General features: G+C 36.6%; 1 long non-coding RNA gene and 1 pseudogene across 1 annotated transcript; both read left to right on the plus strand.

Moving 5' to 3' along the window:
* Positions 1 to 220: 220 nt before the first annotated feature.
* Positions 221 to 339, plus strand: LOC118614749 (annotated as a pseudogene).
* A 10,164-nt stretch (positions 340 to 10,503) lies between these two features.
* Positions 10,504 to 24,567, plus strand: LOC107512312. Its single transcript, XR_001597258.2, has 3 exons — positions 10,504 to 10,602; positions 23,844 to 23,984; positions 24,460 to 24,567. It is a non-coding gene; the product is annotated as an uncharacterized LOC107512312 (long non-coding RNA).
* Positions 24,568 to 27,696: the final 3,129 nt, after the last annotated feature.

A 27,696-nucleotide genomic window follows, 5' to 3' on the forward strand; every position in this document is an offset into this window, starting at 1 on the left:
TTGCTCAAATTGCCACAGGTGGTAAATGGCATAGCTAGAATGTGAACCCAGATATCAGGTCAGAGCTTTCCCTCAGGGTCTGTGCCATGTTATACTGTGCTATTTCCCTCGGTTACAGGTGCTGGGGAGTGGCAATAGCCTGAACTAAAGTGGCAAATCCATAGCCTGGCCAGGAGCCAAGGGGCCTGGTAAAAACACCTGTGTCAAAATTGGAACAATGGTATATAGCCATACCGCCCTGAATAAGCCCAATCTCGTCTAATCTCAGAAGCTAAGCAGGGTTGGGCCTGGTTAGTACTTGGATGGGAGACCACCTAGGAAGACCAGGTGCTGTAGGAGTGAAAAATAAATAAGGGATTGTAAGCTGAAAAGGTCTTTGCAATCACCTTAAAAAACAAACAAACCACTCCCCCCCCCCCCAAAAAAAAAATTGGAACAAGGATTATTCACTAGGCTAATCAGCTTTCCTCCATGAATATAAACTGAGGAATATAGCAGAGGAATATGAAAAGAAGGGGCCAATACCAAAAACTCCTGAGGAGAGAACTCAGATAAACTGAGGCCACAGGGCCATAGAGGTCTAGAGAGGTTGTGAATGAACCAAAGTGATGATCAGCCAAGAGTATTAGTTAGCAGAGGTGTAAGGTAAGGAAAAGATGCAAAGTAGAGGATAAAATAGTCATGGGAGGAGAGAGATTATGATGTGACAGAGAGTTTAAATGAATTCTAGTATCCAGAAAGATAGAGACCACTTCCCAGGTCATGCCCATATTCTCTGATACCCCAGAGATGCTCAACAAATGCTGGTGGTGGGATGTGTCAAGAAGGAAGAGGTCTCCCAGGTGGGAATCTGGGTCCTGCTGATGGTAGCACACCTGACGGCGATTTAAGAACTCTTGAAGCTGGTGCGATCGCTCAGCGCCTGGAGCCAAAGGTCTTTCAGGGGATACTTCTCTCTCTTTTATTGTTCCTTTTTTTCTCATGAGATTCCCTTATCTTTTCATGTCAAGAGTATCATTTTGATAAAACCCATGTCTATTTCTTCATGTTGCTTAAAGCTACTTTTTTGGGGGGGAAAGGGGATAAGGACAATTCAACAGCAGAGAACATTGTTATCATTGGGGATAGAAATAACAACATTCAATTCTACCCAAGAGTGATAGCCTTTTAAAAATCTAAATGTGTAAAGCTAAGTTTCACCTAGATTTTTTAACACCTTAAGTGTAACAAATTTCAAATTACCTTTCGATGGTGAAAGATATTTTGTTTTCTTTCTTTTGCAAAAAAAAAAATCATGCATTGATCATGCATTTACATAATAATCTAGATAATAACTTCTAATTTATTAAAATAATTCACAAAATCTGTCTCATATTCTATTCCACTGTCAAATATATGCCTCAGGAATGGAGTGCAAGTCTAGTTTTACAGAAATATTTACATCTTCTAATTTGTTCCTTGGTACCCAGTCTTAAGGCTGAATTTAAAAGATCAGCTAAGCGCCATGTAGCGCATGCTTCATGGAGTGAACACAAGAGTTGATTCAATAGTCCTGATTTGTAGTTCTAATTATGCCACTTTTCTGACGATAATTGCAAGAAAATCATTTAATAACTATAAAGCTTCAGTTTTTCATCTGTGAACTGAGGTATGTAACAGTAAATTTAGTAATATATATTTAACAAGATTTTTGTGAGATTCTGATAATGCCCTATATGTGAAATCTTTAACATAATGATTATAATAATTATTCAGGCTTCCCATTAGCATAAGCTGTTTCAATTTTGCTTTATTAATATTTGTTGTATACTTCTTCATTCACTGGCTGGATGACTTCGAGCAAGTCATTTAATATCTTCGTCATTGTTCTTAGGACCAAGACCAAAATCTGTAACTTGGTTTGTCTCTCTATTGCAAGAAAAACTTCCCTCCCTGTCCCAGCTCTAGATGCGCTGGCCTTCTTCAGATTATGACAGAGTGGAAAGGTTTTCTTTCTATCCTAGAGCCTGGTACATATTTTTCCCTCTCCTTGAAGTGCTCCCAACTCTAATCTTGCTCTACTCCCCTCTTCTCTTAGTTAATGCCTAAGGATCTCAGTTAAAATGTCACATGCCTGGGGTAATCCTGGCCACCATTGGGATAAACTCAAGCCCACCTGTTATGGGCACCTGTACTAGTCTCTACATCTCCTTCCTTGTATTTTTTACTGCGTATTATTTGTATGACAATTGCAGTATGTTCCTGAAAGCAGAGACTATGTGTGTGTTGCTTCCATTGGGACCCGAACACATATCTCAGTGCCTGGCATATACTGGGAACTTGATAAATATTTGTTGACTGAATAATAATAAAAAAAAACCTTGAATACAATTACTAAAACGCATAATGCAAAGTAGGTATATTACATAGTCAATGCAAATTCATATGCACAACATATATAACATATTAATATGCACTAACAACTATATCAGGTACTAGAGAAAGTGATCAAATACATGAAATAATTAATTACTTTACCTATTGGTTTCATAGGAATTGGGTTTGTCTACAAGCATATATCATTTATAAGCTAATATAAAATAGTTAAAAATTGGTACTTGAGAATATATAAGTATAAAAAGGTAAGTCCAGGTAAAAAGCTAGAATAAATATTTAGATCAGAGAATCCTCCAGAGTTAATAAAATTGAACTGTAAGTGTAATTCTAAGCTTGCTGAGGGCCCAAACAAAAATACAAATATGATCAGTTATATATGGGCACTGACCTGAGGAAAAAACACTCAAGCCTTCTGGGAAAAGAAAGCTGTTCATGGCACTTCTTTTTTTCTTTCTTTTTGGAGGAAATTGTTGTGAAGGGATAGAACTTATTTTCTTCATGGCTCCTTGAGCAGCTTGGCAGCCTTCCCAAACCTGCATCATTAGAAGGTCAGAGGTTCTCTTCCCAGATTCTCCTCTCCTCAAACCTCCCCTCCTCTTTTCTTGTTTTCCTTCCTTTTCCCTCCCATCCTCACTTTTCTTCTTTTTCTCTCCGAAATATTTATCTTATTGCAATTAAGAAATAAGCTTAAAGTGTGGTCGTTCCCAGAACCGGGGTGGTGATGTGGGAATGTCTAAATTGGACGGGTCTTAATTCGGTGGTGCAGTGAAAACAGTTTGACAGACCCTCCTCCAGTGCTCACTCCACACTCACCTGGAGGGAGTCATTTGATCTCTCTCAGTTTCTGTGTCTAAAAGGGGCTGCTGGTGCCTCCTTCAAAGGGCAGTTGAGAAGATGAATGAGAGCACACCTGGAGCTGAGCCCATGTCTCATAAACGTTTCTTTCTTATATATTTCTCCCTCCCTCTAAGAATTGGCATAAGAATCAACAGAGATATTATGTGTGTTTGAAAGACTGTTGTGTATGTGTGAGCATGTTTATATTCTAGAGGCCCATGGAGAGGAGAAGCTCACTCTACCAGCTTAAAAAAAGGTGGTGGTGGTATGTGTGGGTGGTTGGGTGGGGGGGGCGGGGAGGGGTGAATGTATTTCTGTTTGCTAATGATTTCCTCCCCTTAATTTTATTTTAAAAATATTTTAATGTATTTTTTACCCAAAGGGGGGAAAAAACAAGGAATTATTCATGTCTTCTAATCATATAAATAATTTAAAAATATATATGCGTACGTAATTAAAAAACATCTCTTTCTGCAATTAATAAGACATTGCAGCAGTGGTATATACAAGTCAAAACAAAACAGATGTCCACTATAATTGAAAAATAAATTAAACACACAACAACAACAAACCCCAGGAAGTTGTGGTACAATCTGTACCCATGGCCAAGAGTCTGGAATAGCTTAATAACTGAGCTTAAATTGAGGTTCCCCACCTTTACTGCCTCTATGCTAAAACACTGGACTCTGGCTTGGCTGAACTTATTCACTGCCAGAGATTTCTCTGTCTATAAAATTCTCAGAAAGCTTTTTTGATCTCTTGTGCTAAATTTCTGCATTCAGAAAAAGAATAATTGTAACTAGATTATAAAGACTATGATACTTGAGCAAATTCTTCTTGCCTTTTTATCTCATTCAAACCATATTTTTCCATCTGGGAAGGTCAGGGGAAATGTGTAGTTTCTTTAGCGGCCATCTCAGATATGGTTGTTTCTATGACAAAGTCTTGGGAGTGACAAAGGATAGTGGTTACTGCACTGTCAAGAGAGGGACATGATTATTTGTACAGTAATTTCCTCTCATTTTTTCTTTCCTGAAAGAAAATATTCTGGTAGCATACAAAATCTAAAATTGGATACTCTGTATCTATCTCATTATGGTTTTGTGGACAAAGGAACTAAAAACAATGGTCGTTTAAAAATAAAATTGCTTTGTTTCCTCTGGCAGCATCAGAAATGAAGACACTTTTACCAAGAGAAAAGGGTACTAAATGTGTGGGTGTAACAAAAATGTATCTAGCACTAAATATTAGAAATGGTAAGGACTGAGTGGAGTTTACATAGAAATTCAGTATGTTTATCTCTCTCTGTTAAGAATATTTAGATTTAGTAGTCTATGGATATTATTGAGAAAAGTTTTAATGACCAAAATCCATTCAGAAGTGATATTGACTTGGCTGGTGGGCCGCTCTGATTTAAACATCTAGCATTTCACTGACTTTAGAAATTTTCTATATTTAAATTTACCATACTTGGAATAGTAACCCCAATGCTGCTGCTGAAGGCAATCTTTGTGGTCTTTGAAACTCTATTGCAAAATCATGCATTGGGTCTGGCAAACCAACATTTCCATCACTGAAATGAACATAGTATTTACTATAGTACCTACATAATATGTAATAAAGATAAACATGTCATCTTCCCCTCATCGATGTACTTACTATGTTAAGTGTAACTCAAAGTCCTTCATTGGTATAATCTCATTTAACTATGAGTTAGCATTATTAACTCTCCTTTTACAGAAGAGAAATGAGGGTTATGTAAGTGTGTATAGTGGAACACACATGCCAATCCAGAGTCTTTGGCTGTGGAATTGTCCCTCTAAATTGCCACATGTATTGCTCATCAAATATCTAGTTGATAGTTACTAAATTATTAGCAGAGGAATGAACACTGGTTTGTGGTCCCAGCTCTCCAGCTATTTCTTGTGTGTACTTGGGCATGTTATTTATTCTCTGGCCTTGGTTTCTTTATTAGTCAACTGTGGAGAGTTGAACTAGATGGGTTTTAAGATTCCCCTTATCATCCTATTGTATGAGCCTAGGATTAATGTGAATTGCTTAGGAAGTCTGAATAATCTGATAGAGGGGTGACCGTTGTGGTGGGCATTATAGCTCTATATTTTATAAAGGAGAGTTATTTAACAATAACTCAGAGCATAATGGTACAGTAGAAAAGAACCCTAGACTAGACTCTGGTGACCTTCTGGAAGGAGGACAGATATGAGTAGTAACCTGTGCTATAGACTGTTTTTGTCACCCCCAAATTCATATGTTGAGACCTAACCTTCTAAGTGATGGAATTAGCAAGTGGGGCCTTTGAAAAATTATCAAAAACTGCGGGTGGAACCTTCATGGGCGGGATTAGTGCCCTTATAAAAGAGGCTCTGGAGAGCTCCCTTGTCCCTTCTGCCATGCGAGGTTATAGTGAAAAAACAACCAGCTATGACCCACGGGGCAGGCTCTCACTAGCCACCAAATATGCTGGCTCCTTGATCTTGGCCTTCTAGCCTCTAGAACTGTGAGAAATAAAATCCTGTTGTTTATTGGTCACTCAGTCTATGGTATTTTGTTACAGCAGCCTTAACTGTATCAAGACAACCACTTACTAGCTACATAAACTTTATCAAACAATGTAGCAATTCTAAGTTTTGGTTTTCTCACCTGAAATATAATAACACAACGTGTGTCTCATACTCAATGTTTTGAGAATAAGAAAAATGTATATGAAAGCTTTTTGTACATGAAAAAGTTATTAAAAGAATTATTTAAAAAATATTGATGAGCAGCGACCAAGAGAAGAATGAAAGTGAGTTTGGACTCACTAAGTTTGGATCATGTCATAATGTTATGGGCTGAATTATGTTCCCCCAAAATTCATATGGTGAAGTTCTAACCACCAGTACCTCAGAAGAATGAGACTATATTTGGAGATAGGGCTTTTAGAGAGGTTAGTAAGGAAAAATCAGGTCATGTGGTTAGGCCCTAATCCAATGCAAATTCCTAATAGGAAGAGGAGAGTATAACACAGACATATGCGACCATCTGTAAGCCAAGTAGAGAGGCCTCAGAAGAAAACAAACCTGCTAACTGATTACAGAACAAGTATTCACTGAAGACTGTATTTTGGGGCCAGCACTGCAATGCAAGAGAAACAGTAAATAATTTTTGCTCCGTTTAGGTTTTGAGATCCTTCTCAATGCTGCCCCTGATTCTATTCTTGTGACCCTTCTCCACAAGAGACAGGTAACTACATGATGGTCAAGCATATCAGATACACCTACGCTGTCTCATTTGCTTCTCTGCACTGGGGCTGATCTGCTCACTTATGCAACTTGTCTTTTAGAGCGTGAACAACTCAAGGAGTTCAATCTTGCTCATCTTTATATCATGACTGCCTACTCCTGTGCTCAACAAATGTTTGTAGGAGGTCTGTAGGGCCTGGCAGTCTATTTCAGTATATGACATGATTAGAGTAGTTTTATATAACAACACAACATATTATAATAATAATAACAACAGCAACAACAATAATAACTATTGTTTGTTGATAACACAACACTCAACCAACAAAGTGTCATTACTTGCATATACACCACATTTGGATAGTCTATACATTTGACCTCTGTCATTTCCAGGCAAAGTTTGGAACTTTGGATATGAAATGATAAATTGGTGTTCTCAGCTTAGTAGAGTCGCCTCCCAGTTGATAGTTCTGTTCTGACAGCATCTTCCATTTTAAACTTTATAACAATGGTTTATGCAATAATTTGAATTTTAGTGCACTTATGCATTTATTTTATTAAAATACATGGAATATAAAAACACATAAGAGTGGTGATTTTAATATCAAGTAATTTAATCTTATAAACTTAATTTAATTTAGAAAAAGATAGAAATCATCAGAATGCCAAAAACTGGGAAATTTATCCTTAATTGAACATTTATTGATCATAAGCCAGTGAACTGTGGTTCAATTGTCAAAGGAAAAACAAAATTATAGAATATGTACAAAATACTAGAAATCCATGGTCAAAGATTATGTTTAAAATGGAGATAATTAAAAATTTTATATTTTTATAGCACAGGGCAGGAACATGGAGTCTCACTTATATAATATTTAATGTAATATGTAAGAAAATTGGGAACTTTATATGATTTGCTTAGTTCTCCAAAAAACTCTTCAAAGTAGAAATAGTCCTTACCATTATAGAGAAATCAAATGCTTTGCAAATGGTTAACTATATGTATTAATTCACTAAGACTGCCATAAAAAAGTACCATAGGCTGGCTGGGTTCAACAAAACTTTATTTTCCCACAGTTCTGGAGGCCAGAAGTTCAAGATTAAGATTTTGACAGATTTGTTTTCTTCTGAGGTCTCTTTGCTTGGTTTACAGTCACCTTCTTATTATGTCCTCACATGGTCTTTCCTTGTGTGCACTCACATGTCAATGTTGTAAACTCCCCTTCTTATGAGGACACCAGTTATATTGATTAAGGCCCAGCCACATGACCTCATTTTACCATAATTACTTTTTAAAGGCTCTATCCCCAAATATAGTCCCATTCCTCTGACATTGTGGGAGTTAAAACTTCATCATATGAATTTTTTGGGTAAACAATTTAGCCCGTAACAGTATAATGTGATCCTAAGTTAGTAACACTAAGCTAGTTTTTGTTTTTGTTTATTCATTTTTTTAAGAATAGGAGATGTTACATTGAGGAAATAGGACAGAGTGAAGACGAAATAGAAGGTCAGTGTGGGAAAGTGTGGTTCAGAGCACCAGAAACAGAAATTAGCTGTGACAGAGTGAACATTTCTTTCTCTGAAGCAATGTTTTGCTTTTACATTGTTGATAGAATAAAAACAAAAGAAAACAAATCAAAACAAAACAAAAAAGAACCCTGTGGCTTTAAGTGATTTGACCCCAGTACGACCTTTATAGAACTAGAGCGAGGCTGTACTTCTGCTCTGGGTCATCATACAATGGCTGCTTCACTGTCAAATGGCCAAGGTGCTCAGAGAGCTTTCATCACCCTATTCGGGTCATCCCTGGGACTTAAAGGGGTTCTGGTTATAAATCTTCAAAAGCTCTGAACTACTTTCTGCACCCACAGGCTAAAGGGTTATTAAGTTCATTGCAAAGAGAGATAAAATTAATACTACTCGATTGAGCTAAGATCACCATATTCTAAAAGCAATTAAAATATTTTGACCTTTGAAAAGTAAATCACTAAATTTCAATGTTAAATTTGAATCAGAGAAAAGGCAAATAGTGAATTTAATAAATATGAATGAGTTACATAACTGAAAAATTGGGGGAAGATTTTAGTATATAATTTTCTTTAAAAAGTAATTTTGCAATAATAAAATCCAGATTTTTACATTCCCTTTTATATTGAAGAAGACTAATATTTTGTGTGTATGAAATATATCATGTGTACCAAGGAATATATATTTAGGTATGTCACTCAACATTTCATTAGCACTTCATTTTTTTCAAATATTCAGAAGTCATTTATCTTGTCATCTCAATTGCCTGTACAGTAAAGCTTGGATATAAGCAGATCGACTTCTGAGAGGAAAAAAATGGATGTTGAGTTCTGCTTGAGTACTGAAGTATTAGAATTTAACTCATAGGAGACTCCCTTAGTTGTCACTCAGAGCCAACTGATTTATTTTTAACTAGCCTAATAAGCCTGATTGTGAACATGCAAACTGGAAAAGGGCTTCACCAAAATAGGCACAAAAAATAATGAAGGAGCTAGAGAGAAATGATAACAGAGTTAATTGCCTTCAACTGACTATACGAGGCCCACAAACGTGAGGGAGTACAATCTGCTTTACTCTGTCTACAGATTCGAGTAATAATCTCATTCAAAAACTTTCTCACAGAAATATCCAGAATAATGTGTGACCAAATATGCAGGCACCTTGTGGCTCAGTCAAGTTGACGTAGAAAAATAACAATCACAACTATATTACATTTAGAAAACTTATTTTTGATCATAAAATTAATACATGCTGTCATGGGAGTTTGGATAACTGAAAAGAAATTTGCACAACTCTGTGCCTAACACAGTACCTGCGAGTGGGTAAATGCTCCAAAAGTGAATATTCAATGAATGAATACATGAATGAATAAATGAATATAATTTAAAAAAAAATCTTTGTTAATATCTTAGTGTTAAGGCTTTTTTTCCCCTGTTTATCTTTTTTGTTTTACATAGTTTAAACAATATCGTATGGGTTAAACTTGGGTTGTTTAACTTTGAAAGTGTTGAGTCACTACTTTCTACTAAACGAGTGTGAAGATTTATCACCTGGCACAGTGTCATCCTCTGGATAACAAGTGAAGACAAAGCACTGGCTTTATCAATCCCTCTTGCAGCATAGTCTCTTTATGTTAAATATAAAATATTCTTGGCTGAGGCATGTAATTTAAAACATTTTTTTGGAATTTCTATAATTATTGGAAAAACTTAGGAATTATCCGTGTAGCTAGAAATTAGGGCAATGTGAATATGTGCATAAAAACATCTATTTTGAATTATTTGATTTTGGCTCCAGTTCCATAGGATCTGGGCTTCCTATGAGGGGGGGCGTAAATAAGGAGAATTGCATTAAAAAAAAGAGAGAGATCAGAATGAAAGACTCAGTGCCTTGTAGGACAGGAGACTGAAGCCAAAAAGTACCTTAGGCAAAAGAACGATTCATTAATTACTAGTGGAATAAAAATTTGAATCCAAGACACGATATTTCTCTTGATGAGTGACAGAAAGGCTTGGCAGTTGGAGCAGTGGAACAGGAAACAAAAATGAGCATTAAGATGTTAATTTTGTTACCAACACATTGGATTTAAGACATTGCATCTTTCTTTACCATAGTTTTGCACCAAGACATTGCAGCTTTCTTTACCATAGTTTTCATACTGTAAAACAAAGACATTAATGTAATTTAATTTTGACAGTTTATTTGTGAAATCATAATTTTACAATATAAAAATTATGAAAATTAATTCACTCAAAATATGCATTAGACAGCTATGATACGAGTTGCATCATATTTGTCTTTGTAAAATGCCGAAGAAGTATGACCTTCCTTCTATGGTCTGAATGTTCACATGCTTCAAAAATTATATATTGAAATCCAAAGCCCTAAAGTGACTGACTGTATTTGGACATAGAGGGTTTGGGAGGTGATCAGGTCATGAGGGCAGGCCTCTCGTGCATGGGATTGGAGCCGTTATAAAAAGTTTCTGGGTGCTCCCTCACCCTCTTTCACTTTGTAAGGACACAGTGAGAAGTCTGCAGTCTGCAGCCGAAAGACGGCTCTCTAGAGAACCTGACCATGCTGGCACCCTGATCTTGGACTTCCAGCCTTCAGAACTGTGAGAAATAAATTTCTGTTGTTTATAAGCCATGTGATGTGGTCCGTGGTAGTTTGTTTTAGCAAATGGATTAAGATAGCTCCCTATCTTTGTGACATTTCAACCAGGGCTTTGCACACAGCAGGTGCTTAATAAATGTTGCTTAAAGGTCTCTATCTTCACAAGCTTTCATATAATTGGAGAAAATAAAGACACAGCTACAGATGCAATGGTGTTGTGGCAGTCCCGCAGCCATGGGATGCATAGTCGATCCTGAACAAGCAGCAAGCGAGTGTCCATGCAGAGAGAACCTGTGGGCAAAGTGGCTCAGGAAGCTTTATGGGCCAAGCATAGAAATAAGTCTCAGGTAGGTGGAAAGAGGAAGAAGGCGCTGCAGGGAGCCACTATCAATCTCACAATTTGTGGAAGTGGAAAATTCACGTGCAACCAAGGGCTTGTGAGAAGCGGTGGAAGATACAGCAGCAAAAAAATCTGGGCTGCCTATGTTGGCCCTGGGCTACGAAATGGGGACTTTGTTCTTTATCCTGTAAACAGTGGCTGCCTTTGTTTTTGAGCGGAGGAGTGACAAGATTAAAGTAGCATTTTTAGAAAGATCTACCAGGTGTCACAAGAGAAATGAATTGGAGAAGACCCAAACTGGAAGCAGGAAGCTATTAAGAGATTTTTAGCAGAGTCTAGGTATAAGATAATGAGGGTCTGGTTTTGGGAAATGGAAATAGAAGAGAGCAGATGGTTCAAAGGACAGATGTTAGTGGAAGAATGGATAGAGAGTTGGCAGAGTTTAGTAACTGGAAAGGGTGATGTCTGGAAAAGGAGGAATGAAAGACAATTACATTTGAAGCTCAGGCGGCTAGAGGAACAGTTAGCCTTTGATAGGAATAGAAGAGAAGCACAAAGAAAAGAAAGCAGGAATAAAGGAAAACTAGATGATTTCAACTTTACATTAGTATATTATTATTAATGGTACAGCACCTAATTCAGTATACCGTACACAACACCTTATAGTTTACCGGGCACTTTTCCAGGTATGGTATGGCATTTGCAATGAAGCTAGAATAGCCCACTAGACATCCACAGGTGGTTAGAGAGGTGCAAATATAGAAGAGAAGGCTGTAGAAATAGTTTAGAAAGCCTCCACATGATCATGTGCAGAGCAAACAGAACAAAATGACTCATTTTAATCTCCTGTTTAAATATCGTTTGTGTTACTTAGTTTGAAGTCATAGTTCTGTGACAATGATTAATTTTTAATGTTTACTTCTTTTCCACAATAGCTAGTGAGCTATATTTCTAAATGTCATCAACTAGTGTTTTGAAATAATTCTTCAAATAATGTTTCTATCCCATCTTAGCATAACTTTTCTTTAAATTTTTTTTTTCTATATATATAATCTTCATTTGCAGATTCAACAATATTCTGGAACAAAACCAAAACAGGATCTGCTGTTGCATGTTTTTATCAGCCAGTGCTGAGGAGAGTGATTGGCACACTGAATTGCAATGATATTATTAAAATTCATGAACCGAGAATTACCAATATATAATATTAAAAAGTGTAGTGGGTGCTAAGCATCTTTGACACATTCTCTAAAGCTTTAACTACCTTGGGGAAAAAAATGTTAGAAGTCTGTCAAGAACATATTGGATTTTCCTAAAGCATATGGTGATGAAATAGAATATCATTTTATGAGAAAATATTGTCATACTGGCTTCCTGGCCCAACATGTCACAGTCATTTTCTATTTCTATTTTGCAGTTGTCTTTCTTTTATGCCCTTTATTTCAAGGATGAATTTCATTCCTGGTCTTGGAAGTGTGTAATTGTTTCACTCCTCTCTCTTTCTTTAGGCCATTTGTTTGTTTCCATTTTTTTCTTCTAGAGTCTTTTGTTCTCCACAATAAAGTCTTTGTACTACATTGCAAGACTGGGAGGTATGTGCTGTGATCAAGGTTTTGTTTTGGCTACACTAAGAGAGTTTACTCTTCCAACCCTTTCTCCTCTACATGATTTGTGTGATGCTGTTTCATCCTTTTTCTAAACTAATTGCTTGCATCTCAGACCTGGCTGGGATGCAAGAATGGAAATGATTATTCTCTAGCCTGCATTAAAACAAAAATGCATTTTTATTTCAAGAGGATGATGGACAGAAAAAAAGAACCACTGGGTGCTTTTACCACATTCTCTGTTTGGTCCCCTTGGACTCTTTTTAGCATTGAAAGTGTTCCCAGAGTTGGTCTAATCCCACATCATTCAGTTGGTTGCAGGCGGGGATGTGGGTTGGCATCCTCTAGGGGTGGCTGGGTAGTAAATTCAATTTCTAAATTCCTGGAATTGTCATATTAATCTGTTTTCTAAGGCAACTGGGGAACAATGCAGTCTTCCCCAAGGACTTTTATTGTTTTAGAGTGTTAGAGGCCAAGTGGGTATTTCTGGTTGGCTGTGAATTTCAAATTCTTTGCTGTACATCCTCTTAATTAAGACCTGGTGAGCTTGGATAAACTGTCCTTTGACCAGCCCCCTACTTAAGGCAGCTATAATACAACTCACAACCTCCATCTTCCCCCTCAGTGAGGGCAATAGTAACCTTTCCCTCAAGGCATTTGAGACACTACCAGTTTTAAATTTCATGCCAGAAAATGAACTGGGAAGACATGGCTGAAGCCTGGACCAGAACAAAGATCAGGCAGTCGTGTGCCTGGAGCCCACTTCTCTGGGGATATACCCCAGTTGTTGAAATTCATCCCGGAGTCGATTCAATCAGCTGTTGTTCTGGGGAGAGACATCATCTACTTGAAGCAAGATGGAGGCATGAATTCACAACCTATTCAGGACAGTTAGAAATAGTGCAGTAGACAAACATTCTCTACAAGTCGGTAAATTTCCAGAGGAATGTTTTGGATATAAACCATTCAAATAAACACTATTTAAAAAGCTATAAACATTATTTTAAAAAGAAAATCATTATGTTGACACATTGCAGTGGAGACATTTGAAATGGAGAGAAAAGTAAAATGTTTGGTCTTATTCAAACCCATTAATAACTCGCAGTGGAGCTCATATTAGATTTTTCCTGATTTTGAAAAGATTTCCATAGGTGATAGAAACTTGCTATGTAATGTCAAGGCTGCCTTTCTTTGTAAGAGAAGTTAGCAGAAGGTAAAATCCCTCCCCCAAATCTCCCATCTGTTTTCTCTAATGCAGTCCTGTCACCAGATATCAAATTCCAGGATGACAGTCTCTCACAGATGAGGTTATTAAAACAAGGCAATCAAGACTAGAAACATAGGTTTCTTAAAAATAACACAAAAGTGCACTTAGAACCACTATGACAAGACCTTGGCTTCCTTCTTTCTTCCCACCTTTCTCATTTCTTTCCTTCCCCAGCTTCCATACTTCTGAATTCAATCTGTTCTCCATGATATAAACATATTTTTTACTTTGCAGCATATATATTTGAGATCTAGATCACTTTAAAAGTACTTAGATGGGCCCATAAATGTCATCAAAATCTCTAAAATCTAATATTACTGATGAAAAAATTATTTCTTTCATAAAATTAATTTCAAAATAGTTAACTTCCACCAATTTTTAAATTTCTCCATCTTAGAGCTACTTTATAACCTCAGTTATTTTGTACTGCTAGAGCCAATTTCTCCTTCTAGAGTATTTTTTCCCCCAAATTTCACTTATTGAAATCCTTTTTATTGGTCAAAACTCAACTCGAATCCCACTTTTTAAGGATGACCTGCTCTCAACAAATATCTGTTGAGGGTCCTCTCTGTGCCAGGTTGCATTCTAAGGATTGGGGACACAGCAGTGAACAAGGACAAAGTTCTTGCTCACATGGATTTATATGCTAGTAGTTGGATATAACCATTGATAAATAACCAAAAAGTAAATATGTAACATGTGAGGTAAATAGAAGAGGTAAGACAATAGGATAAAAATAAAATTTCTAGGGTAAGAAGCTAGAAAATGATGAGGAAAGACCAGTGAGGAAAATATAGTTATTCTTCATTTTCTACACATGTAGAATGCAATCACACTTAAAAAATTTAAATGCCCTTTTTTTTTTTTTTTTTAACATGAGAAAATGAAGTAAATACCTGGGGTGTTGTAAGCTGCTTGCAGACGGGAAGTTATTTGGCTTTATGTTCACTAGTGTCTTGTATAAAACAGGAGCCTAATTAATGTGCAGTGCTCATGGTATCAGTAGCACACAGAAAGGTGACAGTGTATCCATACACCATTAATACATGTTGGTGCTGTATAATCTAAATCACGTCAAGAAATGAAGAGAGTGTCTTGTCAGCTGATTGAGGAGCAAGAAGGGACAATGGAGGCAGGAACCAATCTTCTCAGGCTAGGGTGTGTCAGTGGTGGATCTCAGAGAAACACAAAGAGTCGAGCAAAAATCCCTCATTTTCATGCCCAAATAGTGAGCCTAAAGACCCTCAATGACTGAGATTTTGAATACCACGCCAAATTTTCAGCTTCAATGTAATACCCCTTTAATTTAAAGCATTAATTTGCTTAGGTACCGTTTAATATTAAATGCTATTTCCCATTAAATAAGCATCTTTTTTTTGGATAACCTTTTGGTAAGAGAGCTAGCAAGACCAAACCTGTACCGCGTATCAACCATTTCCAGAAGCTTTAGGGTGGTAGAAGAAATGAGTCGGGAGTAGGCCAACAGTGGAAATATCTGTGTAGCTAATTATTAAGAAATTCATAATAGAGTACTGCATCACAGATCTTAGGAACATCTTTTAAATCAACAGGATCTATGTAGAATTTACAATGTATCAGGTACTATTCTAAGCATTTTACTTATCAAATGACATGGTGCCTTTGCAGTGTTACAGTGTTCAGACACTTCCATTGATCATCTCTCTACTTGATCTTTGTTAACAGTCTTGGTGGGTAGTCTTCACTACCTTTGGCCTTCAGATAAGGCGAGGAGAGTGGTCATTGCCAGTGAGCTAGGTAGACTCTCACACTGTCAGAGGGCTGTGGACACCAAGCTCCTGTGACCATCCCTTATATTGAGCAAATCCATGAATTTATACAGGTATTATGTTAATTTCTAACTTCAAAACAAGTCACATTCTTCCAGCACATCAGCTGTCTGGTTAAATAGTTGGGTTGTGATGTATTCATTTCAAAGCTATGTTTAGGGAAGTTTTTAAACCCACAGTGATTCAGTCTTCCTCTCAAAGCTTCTCTGTTTTAAAATTGTTAAACAGTTATTCTAGAGAATGGTCATCTATTTAGGAAAATTTTTAAAAGTTGGAATTTTTTTGTATCTAAAAGAAGGCAATTAATGCCTCCTTTTTCCTGGTATCAATGTAGTTTTTTAGTTTTGACTACCTTTAAATATGAAAAGGAAAATATAAAATAAAATATTATATTTTAAGTGAGTAATTAAGGCCTTAATCTAAAAATACATCTATTGTTAGCAATCTGAAAATATTTTCAAAACAACTCAAAACTATTTTCTTTATTTCTCTCTCATGAGGTGTAAAAAAGAAGCATAAGAAACCAAAGTATTTTTACTGACTTTTTTTTCTTTCTTTCTTTCTTTTTTACTGAGTTGGTAATAAAATTCTGGACACAGAGAAGCTAGGTTGGAAAAAAAACACACTTTATTCTCTGGTTTCTTTACTTAATGTGAATGCTCTACTGGTTCGTTAGTTACTAACATAGCCTTTAGAACTGTCTTACTCACAAAATGGGGTATTGATTCCTTGGTTTACCCTTTTTTCTTCTTCTTACTCAGATTTCCTTTCATTTCCATAATAAGGAAGAGAGGAAATGAATTACTAGAACTGAATACTGAAATGATAAATAAAAACAAAGTGTGTAAACCAAGAAAGCTATACCAGCTGTAATTTTGGTCTGCTTAGTAAGTAAGATTTATTTTCATAGAAAATAGTCACCTTGTATTCTGGAAACCACCAGTATGGTAGTTATATATCGTGAATGACAAGCAATATTTTTTCCAACTTAAGATGACTCATGGACTTTAGATAGATAGGATCACAAACTCAAAGGGCTAGCCAGGCTGAGTTATAGAACAAAATGAAGTAGATTGGGTGTGAGAGATACTGAGATTTGCCTGAGTGTGGAGACTTTTGGTGCACAGGTCCCACACGCAGCAGTCTGCCTATGCTATTCCAGCTGATTGCTTCCAAGTGGGAATTTGGGCTCTGGGCAGATGATTTCCCTATTTTTCAAGCTGGGGATTGAGACTTTTTAAATTAAAAATTGGCATCCAATTCACACATATGGACTGGCCTCAGCTTGGAGGGAGCCAAGGTTTTGCCTATAAGAGAGAAGATGCCTCTCTACTTTTTTTATTGTTCATTTTATTGCAAGACCAGAAACGGCAACAATGAAGCCCTTAGAACATGGGAATGGCACTTAAGACATTATTCTTCTAATGAAGTTGTCTATTTTTAAAGGCTCCAAGGAAAGCTGTTTTAGAGGGGAGCCCTAAGAAGCCACTTTATATTCCAAACGAACAGTAACCATGGTGTTTGGAAAGGACAGAGTGTCCTAGACAAGTAATAGAAATAAGTAAAATCCTTCTAATCTCTCAGGACCATTCTTAAATGCCACTTACTCCATGATGCATTTGCTTTAAAACCAAATGTGACATCTATGCTATCCACCAGAGCACTGTGAATAATAAAATAATATTTTATCCAGAGTGATATTCAACAAAAGGCATAATAATAGGTTTGTTACAGATAGTGACCAATCAGAACATAGGCAGAATGTAAGAAACCAGTACAGATGTGGTGATGTATAACAGCTAATTACAAACCTTGTTTATATCATATTTTAATATCCTAGAATTTTGCTACTTAAAAGGTATACCTCAGACCAGCTTCATCACCTGGGGAACTTATTAGAAATGCAGAATCTCAGGCCCCATTCCAGACTTACTGAATTGAAATTTACATTTTAACGGTCTCCCCAAATGATTGATATACACAATACAGTTTGAGAGCACTGTCTTGGGACACTGGATATAGCTCTTTTTGTCATCTACCATATCTTGCCTTGTAGTAAAGTTATTTGTTACTACTAATAGACTATTAATTTGTTTAAGGTTTACACTTTTTTTTTTTTTTGTAAAGGCTACATTTTTTTTTAATTCTACTGTGTTTAGCATCTTGATCATAGAATTATTTTAAAATTTGCATTGAATTGAATCAAATGTTTTTAGAAATGTCATATAATAATAATTATAATCAGAGCATCTCCGTTTGTTGGGTGCTTTCTATGTGCCTGATGTGGAGTTAAGTATTTCGCAAATCTTATTTTATTTAGTCCTAGAAATTAGGTAAAAGGTAGAAACTGTTATATTTCTGTTAAAATGAAGGGGCTGAGGATTCGAAAGTCTATGCAACTGGTGCTGAGACCTGAAGGGGAAGATGGGGGATAGCTTTGCCTGATGCTACGCCTAAGCCTGCACTACTAGCCAACTTGGGTGGTTAGATGTGAATAAAGGAATTAAGAGAAGATTGGGAGAAAATGATTTCAAGTTTGTGAGACTAGGAAAAGGATGTATTATTCCTGATGGTATTGGATGATTCATCAATAGTTGTCTTCCAGGATCTTGTTCCTTAATAATGGAGTATTTGCTGGTGAACATTCATCCTTGGCCAGAAGATGGAGCACTTTTGTCTTCATATTTTATTGATTCATCTGCCTGGAGATGAAAGGGAAAGAAAGAACATTTTCTGCCCGTGACAGTCATTTTTCCTTTTCTCCTATAAGAGTGAAAGGAATTAAGAACTCAGTTAAATGTGGGAAAAATGATGGAGAGTGGGGAGAGAAAAAAGAGAGGAAAATGTCTCTTGGCTTTTCAGACCCTTCCAGCAAGGAGCAAAGAGCTCGACAGATTATTCTGTGGCTCAGAAAAACCTAATAACAATTTAATGGGACCACCAGACAGTATTATTATGAGGTGATAGGCAGTATATAATTATTTTTAACATGTGTGTGCTTAAGGCTTGAAATGTATCATAATGCTGCCCAATACTAAAGAAATATAGATGAAACGAATAATTTTCCCTGTGTACTGGGAAAGAAATCAGCCTAAGTAACCCACTGGGGGTTAAAACCATAAAATGAAGAGCTTAATGAAATTAAGGCTCTGCAAGAGAAAGTGGGATTCTCTTTTAAATAAACAAGCTTTGAAATATTTTTAAATGCTCTTAGGAGGAATGTATTAGATTATTCATAAAACACTCACTTGGAAAGAATAGTCTCATGCTACATTTCCATACCGCTTTAAGAGCTAGCTGGTGAATTCTGCTGAGATTTTTTGACACTTTCTAACAATTAAGCCTCAGGAGATATTTATTTAGTGAAACATCACTGCAAGCAAAACAAACAAACAAAACATTAAATCTCATTTCATAACCATATATACCACTGCCCCTACAATTTAAGGAGCTCTTCCAACAGCATCCTAGAATAATTTTGTCTGCAGAATCTGAGAATTTGTTAGCATCAGGTTAATTGAAAAACATCAGAACTTTTATACATATAATATCAAAAGTAGATGAATAGATCTAATGAGTAATTTCTTAGATTTCAAGATTAATTAATGTCTTACCCTGTGTATCTATATACCATGCTTTGAATATTAAAAATTTGATAACTTTAGAAAGTTTATAAAGTAACATTAACCAACTCAGAAAAAGTTTACTCAGAGTCATAAATGAGTTACTTGTATTTTTTTTTTTACTTTAAAAGAGGCAATTGAAAGAGCTAATAAAACTTTTCATATAATATTGCTTGAACTACATTAGAATTTATGGCCCTTTTAACATTAAATACCTTTTCTTCGAGTTGGCATTTTCTGTTTGTACAAAGTGTAAGGCAAAAGATGAAAGAAATGCTCTAAAAAACTGAAATCTTTCCAGAGACGATCATAACAAAAATTATCCATTGCAACTTTATACTTAAAGCCCTTGATGAAATGCACATGTCAAATGAATTTTTGGAGAAGTTCTTTCCGCATTCTCTCTTTTAAAAGATTAATTCATTTAACTGAAGGAAAGGAAACTGTACTCAGGCTTGAAATTTTGTTTGGAAACAATTAAGTTCTATCTTTCCCCAAAATATAGATTCTGCAATTAATGGGGAACTTGGCTAGAGGAAGATGGTTGACAAAATATAACTAGACGATTTGAGTTATTAATAGCATTTGACATAGAATTTACTTACATGGAAGTTATACTTTTAAAATATGATGAAAAAATACTTGGCATTTGTTTTGGGAAAATATTCCTTTTTTAATAAAAACAAACAAACACCCTACACTCAAAGAAATATCCTCATTGCCTTTAAGTAGAGGGAAGTGTTACAATAATAACACTTCATTTAAAAAATTATTACATGTAAAACTTATTTTGAAAAAGTAAATATTCTCATCTGTAAAACATCTTTACATCTTTTTTTTTTTTTTTTTTTTGCTTTCAGATACATCTAGTTACTAAAAGTGGTCTAATAAAATTTTGTCTGGTAGAGAAATTTAGGGGAATTGTTTTAATAGATACGAATGATTTTTAATTAACATTGTCAGTAAAAGCATCCTTCTAAAGTCCTTGAAAATACTTAAAAATGGCTTTTTCTTTTCATAGATGGTTTTAATTCTGATTTTTCTCTCACTACTTTTTCCTTCATAGATAGCAAAAGACAGTTTAAGTTCCGTTCTTGTTAGGTATCAGACATCTCCAGTAAGGTATGATTTAATGAGATGTTAAACACCTGAAGACCTTTGCTGTAGCACTTCAGCATCTTGTGAGGCCATCTGCTTTGCACAGGTGAATGCGTCAACCAAATCAAAGAGAACACAGGTTCTCTATCTCTGGATCGTACTTCAATGTATTGAGTCCACACTTGCCTCTCGTCTTAGCTTCCTGTGAAGACCCGGAGAGCTCTGGGACTCCCAATGGGTCTGCTTCACTAGGGCCCTGGTCTGTGCTGAGGATCGATTGGCTGGAGCCAATGTGGAATCTAAGCAGATAACTAGAGGTTGTCCCTAGTACTGCAAATCTAAAGGTTGCTTCACAGCCCAATTCATGGCATCTTCAACAAACAGAAGGCCAGAGGCTGCCGTTTTCCTGCCCTTGACCTGATTATTTCAGGAACCCAGACAAGTGGTCAGGGGAATAAGACTCATCAATAGAAGCGCTCTTTGAGAAGGCCAGGAGGGAATGCCTCCTTCTATCCTTTTTGTTTAGATTAGTATTTGCTAGGGGTGTGTGTGTGTGTGTGTGCGCGCGCGCGCGCGCGCGCGTGCGCGTGCATGTTTAATTTATACTTCTGCCAAAAAAAAAGAAAACCCCACATGTACATGGCTTGTAACCATGGAAATAAAAAAAAATAATGCTTATACAAGGATTATAATAAAATAAAAACAGTGCCTGGCCCCACCTTATCCTATTCCATCTTGGTTTTCTACCTCTTTACTTCAGAAGTAACTGCTTATAAATTGTTCAACTCTTCATTCTACTATTTACTTTCTTATTTCTAAATAATGTGTTTCTACAGATATTTCTTGATTTTCCAATTTTAGATATTATCTATTGACTGCCCACAAATCTTTCAAATATAGTTATATCATGTATTTAGTAAAACACTTTTAGTTTTTATTATAAGTTATATACTGTATTTTATATTACCATCAAATGGTTTTCATACCTGAGTCATATAGTGTACTGATTACATTTTCTTCTATAATTTTTCTTCCTCTAGTGTTAATATCGTCTGTTTTTTCTTTTTTTGTTTTGTATTCTTTAATGAGCCTCTAATAGTCCCTAACATATACTTAGCAAGTGCTACATGCTTAATATTATTGTAAATAATTTATAGGTAAGGAGTAAAGAGATAGAAGATAGAACATGTCATACCCTCTTGTAAAAGGACAAAATCCAAGTTCCTGTTATACCACATAAGATCTGGCCCCTGGCTATCCCCTCAGCTTCATTCCTTGTCTGCTCCTTCCCCTTATTTTGCATTCCGGCCTCACCAGACTTGTTTTAGATCTCAGAATTTACCAAGCCTGCTCTTCTTCCCTGGCCTCTTCACCAGCCCCACTGTTGCCTGAATCACTCTCCTACACCCCATTATTTGACTCTTGTCCATCCTCAGGTGCCAATCTTCCCTGACCCCTAAAAAAACTGTTAGAGTGTCTTGCAATGTGCTACTTTAGCGGTATGCTCTTCTCACTCACCACTCTCTATGTTTACTGCTAGGTTAACATCATTTTTTGCTAAACCATAGGCTCTGTGAAGGCAAGTCTGGGTGGCCTTGTTCTCTGATGACGTGTAAATTTGACATGTAAAGTTTTGACTGTTCATAAATTTTAGCTGTTATACCATGGGGACTCTAAGGAGAATGACAGTGATACAAAAGCTCGTCGAAATACTGCAATGATTCAGGCTGAGAAAATCTTATGTAAGGGTAATGAATTGTTTACTTATATCCAGTAATTCTGTTTCTCCTTTATAAATTGCCTAACCTTAAACTGGTTGAGACTTGTTGCAACTACAAAATGAAAGACAATGTAGCTTTTAGATTGGGCAATCTGGGAATCCTTATTCATATTTTGCAAATGATCTGGGAAGCCTCAAAGAAGTAAATTAACATCTTTGAGTGTCAGCATGTTTGGCCATGTATTTTCTAACCTCCCATCTCTTATAACACATTTGAAGGTATGCCGTGCCAAAAGCAGTTTGAGCGGTGAAACTAGAGAAACCAGTGGGAACTCTGCTTTCATGGAACCTCCAGTCTAATAAGAAAGACAAACAATCAGCAGCTAAACACATAAATATGTCCATGCAGATTGAAAAAAAAAAAAAGATGTCAACCTGGAGATCCAATAGTGATGGAGAATAAAGAGGGAGCTCTACCGAAGTGGTTGGGGAAGGAGGCCGGGGAAGGAGGCCCTGAGGATGCATCGTTGAAGTAAATACCTTGTCAGGGACAAGGTATTTCCACCTGAGGGAATGCAAGTTTGAAGACTCCAGGATAGATGATAGTTATGGTGGTTATGTCTCTACGACAACGGTTATGTCAGGGACGCAGAAGGTGTCTATTGTGGCTGGGACGGAGGAAGCAAAGGAGGAAAGGCTCAAAATGAAGTGTGAGAGACAGGTAGGAGCCTCATTGTTTGGGGCTGTGAAGTCAGTGCAACTTGTCTGCACATGGGCTGCTGGTTTACAAACTGCTGGTTGGCTGTCTGTGATAAGAAAAAGAGCTGTGCAGATGTAAATCAGCTGTCGCCTACACTTTTTGGTTAAGCCTAAATATATATACATACACACACATGCACACACACAAGTAGCAAAATAAAAGAAGGAATAAAAGAAGGAATATGCTGCTTTATATTTACGTTCTGATGTAACTTCTTTACCGGTTATGGACCAAACACTGAAAGATTTTCAGTGCATGTGAATGTGCAGTGGTAGTGAGGGAGTTGGGAGGAGGGTAATATCATGATCAAGTTCACTTTTCAAGATGCTTTCTGTGACTGCAGAATAGAGAGTGGAGTGGGAAGAGGTAGGAAAAGAGGTCTGTGAAGACCAGAATCTAGGGAAAAGATGACAATAGCCTGGACCAAGACGTCAGTAATGGAAGTGGAAGACTAGTGGACAGATCATAATATATTTGGAGAGAGAATCTATAGGATTTTCTCGTGGATTGGGATATGAGCAGTCAAGAGGGCAATTCAAACTTGACCTCCAGGTTTCTGTTTTTAACAACTTTTTGAATATTCATGTCATTGATAGATGATAACAGGGGAAGGCGAAGGAGTTTAGAATTGAGGAGATGGTATGCATAAATATTAATGGAGGAGGTTATAGTATTAAACTTTTTAATAATAGAAGTCTTTATAAAATTTCCATATGAATCAATGCTAGCATAACACATCTTTTGTCTTAGAAAATGCTTTTTTTTTTTTTTTACATTTTGAAAGCAGGAAAAAGATAAAAAGTTGTGTTGAGATTCAGATGCCGGGTGGGGTTTGGCTCACACATTAGCTGAGGGATCTTTTCGTCATGAGCTATGTGACTAAGTCAACCTATATAGCTATCATGAACTTGAGAGGTGCTTCTGAATAATTGAAATTATAAATGTTAAATCTGTGAATACCACAGGTACGTCCAGGGTGAGGAATAAGTTTCTTTTTAACTGTCAATTTTGTTTAATTTTAGTGGATGCTCAGAGAACTCTTGAGGCTGCATCTGGATTAAGTGAAAAGAGCACTGTCATCGGTTTTCTGTACATACCTTGAAAGCAGGAGGAACTGTGGCAGCAAGCAGGCCAACTATTTGCTGACCCTCTGCATCTATCAGGTATAGAAAATGAATTGGATAAATGCCTTGGCATGTGTGGCACTGAATATATTATTTCAAATACTGCAAAATGGAACGTGTGCTAACCTTTGAAGGGAATTGTCTATGTGATTAAAACTGGAACAAATTCTACGAGTTGGAACACAATGTTCTTACTGTTTCTTCCTTTGACCATGATTTTTTGAACCCAATCTGACTGATAACAACTGAAATGTCTTCTGGGATGTCAATACAATTTTGCCCTGAGATCCATTAGGGATAGCAAAACAGCCTGATGAAGATTGGCCAAATTCTACAGGTCTGGTTTGGCTAATTGCTTTGGAGTCAAATCGTATGGCTGCATCTGGAGATATAGCAGACCATTCTTAATTTTCCCCATTTTATTTTATGCACAATGACTATTTTGCTTTCTGTTTACTCATTTCAATTTAATTTGGCTCTATTGTTTCTTCCACTATCTCTGAACATTTCCCAGCAAATGGAGGCCTTTTGTTTTCCTATTCCAAAGAAGATTCAGGTGACCATGCGGAGTATTTTGGATTACCAAGAGAACTGAAGACCAGTTCAGATTCATCAGAGAGAGGCAGCATTTTAATGACATGTTGGGAAGGGTGCTTCCAACCTCGGGTCAGGTTGTGGAAACAGGAAGGTATGATATTAGAGATGATTTTTCAGGGACTCTGCCAAGTCTCCATAAATAATAACAACAATTATTATTATCCTGGTGAAGCAGACAAGGAATAATGATTTGAGAAAGTTGCCAGAACAAGTCACATCAGTTATATGGCCAAAATCCACAAACAGCCTCATTTTCAAGTAAAGAGAAGACACTGGTAATTTTTATAATTTAGATACTTATGTCAAGGAGCTACAAAATCCACCGTTTCACAAGAGGGAAAAGGGGTCACACTCGAAAGAAATACTTTTAACTTACCCTGAGATGTTCGTTGTGGGTGTAGAAATGTATTGGGATGTCTTCTGTTTATTTGAAAATATTTGCGTCAACTCATAGAAAGAGTTGGAGACATTTGAGGTCATCCAGTCTTGGTGGTTTCGAACTCTTTATTCTTTACAATAGCATGCTTTTTGAAAAATAAACTCTTTGTTAATTCCAATACAGAACAGGTAAAAGCAAAAATGATTGCGTAGGTGATGGAGTGGAGAGGAGGGAGCATGACCCACTTGAGTTTGTGCCTTTCTCCACCCACCTGTTTTTTTTCCATAAGACACTGCTGTTCTAAGGCCTCAGTTTGAAAACCACTAATTTAACACAACCTCCTCATTTTATAAGGTGACTTACCCAGAATCGAACAATTAGTTACCTGAGGGACTAGCTCCCTATACAATAATGTTTCCACTCCGTCATATTTGGCGTGTCAGTGAAGATCCTCCCGCTTCCTGAGACCCCCTCTAACCTTTTCTACTTTTCATGTCAAAAAGGTTCTATTCATTATTGTCTTCTTCCTATGTTATTCAATAGACTTTATCCCCATCACTGCAATTTTCATAACTGTTCAAAGAAAAAAGTATCTGTTTTCACATCTACACATGAGAGCACAGTGGGGAATATCGGATATGCCTTCCTCAGTTAGAGCCCACAGTGGCTGCGGCTCTCGAATGTACCCTGCGAGTGAGGGCCCCAGTCTGTGACCGATGCTGGGTGAAATGGGGGGAGGAAAGAGGAATCTGTCTTGCCTTTTATTCTATTCCCCCACCATGTGAAAGTAGAGAGCAATGCGAAATCTTCTGCAGGTCTTGGGTTGTTTGAATGCTGCTTCTCTTTCTCAGAACTGACATTGTGTCTGGCTTCTGATAAATGATAAATTTTCATATCCTGTTTTATGAGATTTTTAATCATGTGCAGTTAACAGACAGACTGTTATAAAGCATAATAATATCTATCGCTTGAACTAAAAAATGTTAATTTCGTATGGACTTGTAGTTCTAAAGATATAAACTCAATTTTTAGAGCTAGATGTGATCTTAGAGGATTTCTCAACCAATTTGTGTCTGTTATAATGAGGAGTTGAGGCCCAGAATGGTAAAGGACTGTTTCTATGATGAAGCAGCTAGTCAAGTCATGAACTCAGTCCTCCTTCATCAAGACCCAGTGTTTACCTCTCTTTTTGATTGGTTTGATTTGACTTAAAAATATGAATTGTTGTGTCCTCTAGTGCAAAATATCAATGAAAGAGAGAAATTTTTCTATTTTTTTGATGGGGAAGGATAGACAATAAAGATCCATTAAAACCTGGGCCCTTTATTTCATTTACAGAGGATGCCAGGATGCCAGCCCCTTTGATCTTTATTTTATTTTATTTTTTTGTTTGAAAGTGCAGTCAATGTTTCATGTTGGAAACTTAGGCATGGTCAGTGGTACTGGCTGCAATTTTTCAATAAATGACTGCACACTTTGCCCTTTATATCAAATAAGATGTTGTTTGAACCAATAGTTCCAATACTGTCAGGCCTATGGGTTCGAACTCCTTTGAGCTAATTCACAAAGTTCAAACTCATGGCCACTGATTTTACCAGCAAATATGGGCAACCATCAGGCACATATGGGATAATGGAACTGTAGAAGTCTATCATCTCTCTGTGAGAGATGAAGCGACTTACATATGACAATGATGAGAGGGGGCAGCCTTCATCATATTTGCTTCATCTGTATAAGCAAATTGTTGTTATTTTCTATCTTTAAAGGCACACTATTAGAATTGAACAGCTTGGACTCCAGAGCCGACAACCTGGGTATGAATCCCAGGCCTACCTGTTTCTGGTTTTGATCTTCATTGAGTTAGTTAACCTCATTATGCCTGAAATGTTGCATCTTATAGTTGATTAGTAAGACTAAACATCTCAGGGTATTCTCAAGATTAAATGAATGAATAGTCTTGTGTAAAGTAAGCACTTAATAAATATTATCTAATATTGTCTCCATATAGATTAAAGAAATCCACCAAACTTTAAGTAAATGTCAAACTCCTAATTGTTTAAAACTGCGATGTGAGAAATGTTCATGTTTGAAGCAGCCACATTTTGGGATAATTTTTTATGCTACTGTAGATAATCGATACCCACTAACTCTAATTGAAAGTCACCACCAATATGGTTATAGTCTAGAAATAGCATGTCTAATGTTTAATTCTTGTTATTTTGCATACTCGTTCAGTAAGCATTTGCTATATGCTAGGCTTTGCAGACACAAGAGTTAACTTTTAAAAAGATACCATCATAGGAAAAGGCAAGCTTGCATAATTTGTGGCAAACCTATTTATACAACTTTGCTAATTTATTTTAAACTATGATTTATTATAAATGTTTAGGTAATTTATTAAATATATAACTAAATGTCTTTTCTATAGTAAGAAAACAAAGCAAAAAACCTCTTCTAATTGTTTAAATGGATTCCAGCAGACATCTTACTTTCTGTGTTCAGGAAACTCTGACATTACCCACTCACTGATAGCTACTTCTGGGTAAACTTTTCTTGTTATTAAAGATCAGAATTAGCAGGTGGTCTGTTTTCTATAACTTTATTCAATTAGCTGTGGATCCTTGGATATTATTTATGTGGCATGCCCTAGGCCAGCTGAGCTAAGGGTGAGAGGATAAGTAGGGTGAGCACACAAATATGATTAACACATGGTCTCAGTTCTCAAAGGGCTTGGGGGTAAGAGGTGGGGTAGGGTGGAGATGTAAAGAAACATGG

The sequence above is a fragment of the Rousettus aegyptiacus genome, unplaced genomic scaffold (assembly GCF_014176215.1).
Source record: "Rousettus aegyptiacus isolate mRouAeg1 unplaced genomic scaffold, mRouAeg1.p scaffold_m13_p_2, whole genome shotgun sequence".
Classification (NCBI taxonomy): Eukaryota; Metazoa; Chordata; class Mammalia; order Chiroptera; family Pteropodidae; genus Rousettus; species Rousettus aegyptiacus.